Raw genomic sequence first — 6,073 nt, 5'->3', positions numbered from 1 at the left:
GGTACCTATTGAAGAAAGGCTGGGTGTTGATGCACTAGCAGCGGTATTGATGAACTTTGATGGTGATGGTATTAAATACTATGATGAATTAGTCACCGCACTTGATAGGTTTGAATTCCGTTCAAAAACAAAAAGATTGGAGTTAGACATGAAGAATCGCGATTCTCCACCGGCTAGACCGTCTGTTGAGGAGGCGCCGAAATTGGAGCTTAAGGCTCTACCATTGCATTTGAGGTATGTATTCTTAGGGAGAGATGGCAGTTTACCGGTTATCATTGCGGCAGATTTGAATATGGCACAAGTTGAGGCATTGGTTTTGGTGTTGAAGAGGTTCAAGTGAGCTATTGGGTGGACTATTGCGGACATTATTGGGATTCCTCCTGGTATTTGTTCTCACAAAATACAACTCATGCCGAATCACAAGCCTATTATTGAGCACCAGAAATCCGCCTATGCAAGAGGTAGTTAAGAAGGAAATCATCAAGTGGTTGGATGCTGGAGTTATTTATCTCATTACAGATAGTAGTTGGGTGTGTCATGTTCAGTGTGTGCCAAAGAAAGGTGGGATTATTGTGGTACCTAATGAGAGAAACGAGCTTGTTCTGATGCGGCCCGTGACTGGATGGAGAGTCTTCATGGACTATCGGAAATTAAATGCTTAGACAGAAAATGACCATTTTCCTATACCATTCATGGATCAGATGTTGGACCGACTTGCGAGTAAGGGTTAGTATTGTTTCCTTGATGGTTATTCGGGCTACAATCAGATTTCTATAGCTCCGAAAGACCATGAGAAGACCACCTTAACTTGCCCTTATGGGACTTTCGCATTCAAACGGATGCCATTTGGGTTGTGTAATGCTCCAGCAACCTTCCAGCGTTGTATGATGTAGATATTTTTTGAAATGATGGAGGACACTATTGAGGTATTTATGGATGATTTCTCTGTGGTAGGTGACTCTTTTGATCGTTGTCTGGACCATTTGGTCGAGGTGCTTAAAAGGTGTAAAGAGTGCAATCTTCTGCTCAATTAGGAGAAATGCCACTTCATGGTGAAAGAAGGGATAGTTCTGGGTCATCGGATCTCTGAGAAGGGTATTGAGGTTGATAGAGAGAAAGTTGAGGTAATAGAAAAGCTTCCATCACCTATCTTTGTTAAAGGTGTTAGAAGTTTTCTTGGGTATGTAGGTTTCTATAGGAGGTTCATCAAGGACTTCTCCAAAATTGCACATCCATTGTGCAAACTACTCGAAAAGGAGTATAATTTTGATTTTGATGATACTTTTCTGAGAGCATTTGGAGAGTTGAAGAAGAAGTTAGTTACTGCACCTATCATTATTTCACCGGATTAGGGACAACCGTTTGAGGTAATGTGTGATGCGAGTGGAGTTGCGCTTGGTGTGGTATTAGGACAGAGGCGAGAGAAGATTATTCATCCTATTTACTATGCTAGCAAAGCTCTAAATGTGGCTCAAAAGAACTATACAGTAACTGAAGAGGAGCTTTTTGCAGTGGTTTTCGCATTCGAGAAATTTTGATCCTACTTGGTTGGTACTAAGGTCATTGTTCATACTAATCACTCTGCATTGAGTTATTTGATGGCTAAGAAGGATGCAAAACCGAGGCTGATTAGATGGGTGTTGTTGCTGCAAGAGTTCGACTTTGTGGTGAAAGATAGAAAGGGGACAAAACTTGAAGTTGCCGATCACTTCTCTAGATTGGAGGAAGAAGCTATGCTAAAGCTTGGTGATAGGGCTGAAATTAGTGATGTTTTTCTAGATGAACAGGTATTGGCTGCTTCTCATGATCTGATTCATTGGTTCGTAGACTTTGCTAACTACTTGGCAAGTGATTTCGTGCCATTGGATATGTCTTTTCACCAAAGAAAAAAGTGTATGCATGATGTGAAGAAGTTCTTTTGGAATGAGCCTTACTTGTATCGTAGTCGTGTTGATGAAATTATTTGTTGTTGTGTGCTTGAGGTCGAGATGTTGAGTATACTATAGGTGTGCCATTCATCGCCTGTTGGTGGGCATCATAGTGGTATTCGGACTGCGTATAAAATCTTGCAGTGTGGGTATTACTGGCCTACCATCCACCAAGATGCTCATGATTTCGCCAAGTCTAGTGACCGTTGCCAAAGAGATGGAGGGATTTCTAAGAGGCAAGAGCTTCCTATGAATCCTATATTGGTGACAGAGTTGTTCGATGTATGGGGAATTGATTTTATTGGTCCATTTGTGAGTTCACATGGGATGAAGTATATTCTTGTTGCAATTGATTATGTGTCGAAGAGGGTGAAAGCAATTGCGCTTCCCAACAATAAGGGTAAAAGTGTCACCGCATTCTTGAAAAATAATATCTTCTCCAGATTTGGTACACCTAGGGTGATTATCAACGATGGAGGTTCCCACTTTTGTAATAAGTTGTTTAGGGCGCTACTTGAGAAATATGGCGTCCACCACAATGTGGCCACTCCTTACCATCTGCAGTCTAGTGGGCAAGCTGAAGTGTCCAACAGAGAGATCAAGCAGATTTTGGGTAAGACTGTGAATGCTAATAGAACCGATTGGCCAAGGAAGCTTGATGATGCTCTATGGGCTTATCGCACCGCATTCAAGATTCCCATATGTATGTCCCCCTACCAACTTATATATGGGAAGTCCTGCCATTTGTCGGTAGATCTACAACATAAGGCTATGTGGGCAATAAAGAAGCTAAATTTGGATTGGGGCACCATATCAAATCAGAGAATGAATGTGTTTGATGAGTTTCACCTAAGAGCATATGAAAGTTCATCCTTGTACAAAGAGAAGATGAAGAGGTATCATGATCAAAGGATTGAAAAACGCAAATTTGTTGTGGGTGATCTTGTGCTTCTATTCAACCTTTAAGTTGCGCTTGTTTCCGGGCAAGCTCAAGTCCAAGTGGACCAGGCCATTCTTAGTCATGCAAGTTCTCCCACATGGAGCGGTGGAGCTTGAGAACAGTGAGGGAACATGGTTTAAGGTAAACGGGATCTATCTGGGAAACGCAGAAAGTGTGCAAGAAGTTGTTGAGGCCTACTATCTTGATGAAGTCTGAGTAATCAAGAGGTCTGCGTCATGCTGCGACGTTAAATCAAGTGTTGCTTGGGAGGCAACCCAAGATGTACAATCTAGGCAACTATTGGTTTTTCTTTTCGGTTTAGTAGTTTTCTTTGTTTATTTGTTTTTCTGTATTCCTTTAGATAGGTGCTTTATTTTTGTTTCAGTGTTGGCTAGATATAGCATAAGGTTTGTGTCTAAAAGTGTCCAGAAAATGTAAAAAGAAAGGCCTAACGGTTGCTACATGTGCAGGGTTGAAAAGCAAAATCTACAGGAAAAATATTGTTGCAAAGGTCTACGGACCCCATCGACGGTTCATGGATCATTCCACGGACCGTGAATGGCGTCCGTAGATCCCAGGCAAGTTCTCTAAATTTTCTAAGTGTAAGAGTGACCTACGGATAGGTCAACCCACGGACCGTAGACGGGGTCTCGTGGGTCCAATCCCTAGTTCTGCCTGACCCGACCCGGACCCCTTTTAAATAAAATCCCCCCATTTTCAAATTATTTCCCACTTCTAATATTACATCCTAACCGTTTCTAAACCCATCAAATTCCTAAAATCTATACATATTACCACCACTCACCTTTAATCACTCCACATTCATCCTTCTATTTCCCAAATCACTCTTTTTTTCCCCCAAATCCCTTCATCCCCATTTTCAGAGTTTCGGTGTCCGGGCAAGTAAAAAGGTTGTTGGAATTCTAGAGTCATCATACAATCACCCCATTTTCTTTGTTTGTAAAGAAATCAACGTTCCCTTCACTTTGAATTTCTGATTCATTGATGTTATAGAAAGTCAGGATTTGGGTCTTGACCTTGGGTAGTTGTTGTATGAAAATGCATACTAAACTAAAAGTATAAACACCCTTGGGACGATAGATTGTGATCGTGTGTCTTCATATTGTGTAAAATCAGTGAAATAAGAGTCTAAATGCAAGTTTTGACTTAGGGTTCTTTGCCTCGTATGCAATACCTATTGAAAATTGAGTTAGTGAAACCCTTAGAATGACGAACTAGCATAAATTATCTTCAAATGCATGATTAAACTAGGGTAAATTGTCAAAATTGGTAAAATTGTGTTTCAAATTGCAGCATGTCTGATACCTGGCACAGACCTGATCAACTAGACCCCGTCTACGGACCGTAGGTCAATCAACGGACCGTAGATCAGGTCCGTGGTTGGTGGCACATAGCAACTCCACTAAGTGTGGAACCACGGAGGTGGACTACGATCCGTAGGTCAATCTACGGACCGTTCTTCACATCTGTGGTTCCCATCAGAGCCTACCTATTTGGGACTTCTTATCTACAGAGGGGATCCACGGATCGTAGGTTAGCCTACGGACTGTAGATACCCACCGTAGGTGGCCACTGAAGCCACTATCTGAAATTTTTAGTTTTTCATTTTGGTTCGTTCTTAGTTCTAAAAATGTTTCGAGTGTGTTATGGGTTTATTTTGGTACGAATTATACATCCACAAGTACCATGGCTCCTAAGAAACAAGTGACCTACACAAACAGGGGAAAAACAAAATATGTGGCACCTACTTTTAGACTGATTGATGAAGACATGGATGTGGAGAAGGATCCCGCATATGTTCCACCACCAACAAAGACATCCCCTGCTGCTCTTCGGGCTACCTACAATCAATCTCTGCAGGTGGTCACTGACATAGTCACTATCTCCCAGCTAATGAAAAGAGCACACTGATAGGGTCACCGACTAGTTTTGCTTCCGGCTCTGAGGCTGGTTCTGCTTCTGGCTCTGAGTCCGCCCCTGCTTCCGGCTCTGAGTCCGCCCCTGCTTCCAGTTCTAGTTTTGGATCCGCCACCAGCTCAAGTTCACATGGCCGAGCTGCCTCGTCTGATGAGGCTACTAGTTCGGGGAAAGTCCTAGTGCCTCCAAACACCGACACCTGCTCCAGTTCTAGAGGAACCCAATAGGTGGTGTGTTAAGGGTTAATTGAAGATATACATGGATGCCTCGACGCTGAATGAAAAGAGGGTGAAGGCCCAACAAATTACTGAGGAGCGCAGAGTTCTCGCGGGAGCCTACATACCATACCTGACATCAACCAGCTCTATCAGAAACATAAATGCCAGTGGATGGATCGGAGCCCTAGGACTTACAGCGAGGAGATTGTAAGGGAGTTTTATGCTTTCTATGCTGCCACAACTCGAGGGTCTATCCATAAGAAGTCCAAACCCACAGCCCAGGACCCTCTCACTTCCACTCTAGTGTGGGGCATTTTGGTGGACATATCGCAGGTCACCATCAATCGATTCCTTTATGGTTCGGGCACCAGGTGGGCACTCAACACCAGTAATTTTGACTACCAGTGCAACATTGTGAGGAGTGGAGCGTTTCACCGAATGCAGAGTAAAGGGAGGCCGTATTACTTTGGTTGGACATGGATATTGCTGCAGATAGAGAGCGTGTGGAGTGGGTTAGCACACCACGCTTGGGTATTCAGAAGGCCACTCTCAATTTTGTGGCCAAGTTCTTTTGGCTTTGGTGCAAAATAGGGTATCGCCCAATAAGGTTGATAATGCACTTACATGGGATAGAGCAGGGATGGTTACGGCCTTGGTAGCTAGGTTCAAGATCGACTTTGCCTGCATGCTGTTGGCAGAGATCCATAAGAGGCATTCAGGACCACCACCATTTTACCCTTCCCGTGTATGATCTTCCAGTTGTGCAGGGATTCAGGGGTGCCTATTTGGCTTTGTGACACTTTGGTATAGGTGATCGGGACTCTTGATATAGGCCTTATTCGGGATGAGGCCAACGTAGCTACCCCACGACGTGGTGCACAGATTGCGGTGCCGCCATTAGTAGCAGATTGAGTAGATGATGTGGAGCAGATACAAGGTGATGACCCTACACCTCCAGCTAACATTGATAATGCTCTGGCCTCCCCATCTCAGGCCGCTAGTCGGGACCCTAGCTCGTCCAAAGCCACCCTCCTTCAGGAGCTGTTGTT

This window comes from Solanum verrucosum, unplaced genomic scaffold, assembly GCF_900185275.1.
Source record: "Solanum verrucosum unplaced genomic scaffold, falcon-dt-bn FXZP01000181.1, whole genome shotgun sequence".
NCBI lineage: Eukaryota > Viridiplantae > Streptophyta > Magnoliopsida > Solanales > Solanaceae > Solanum > Solanum verrucosum.
This window is presented reverse-complemented; position numbering follows the sequence as displayed.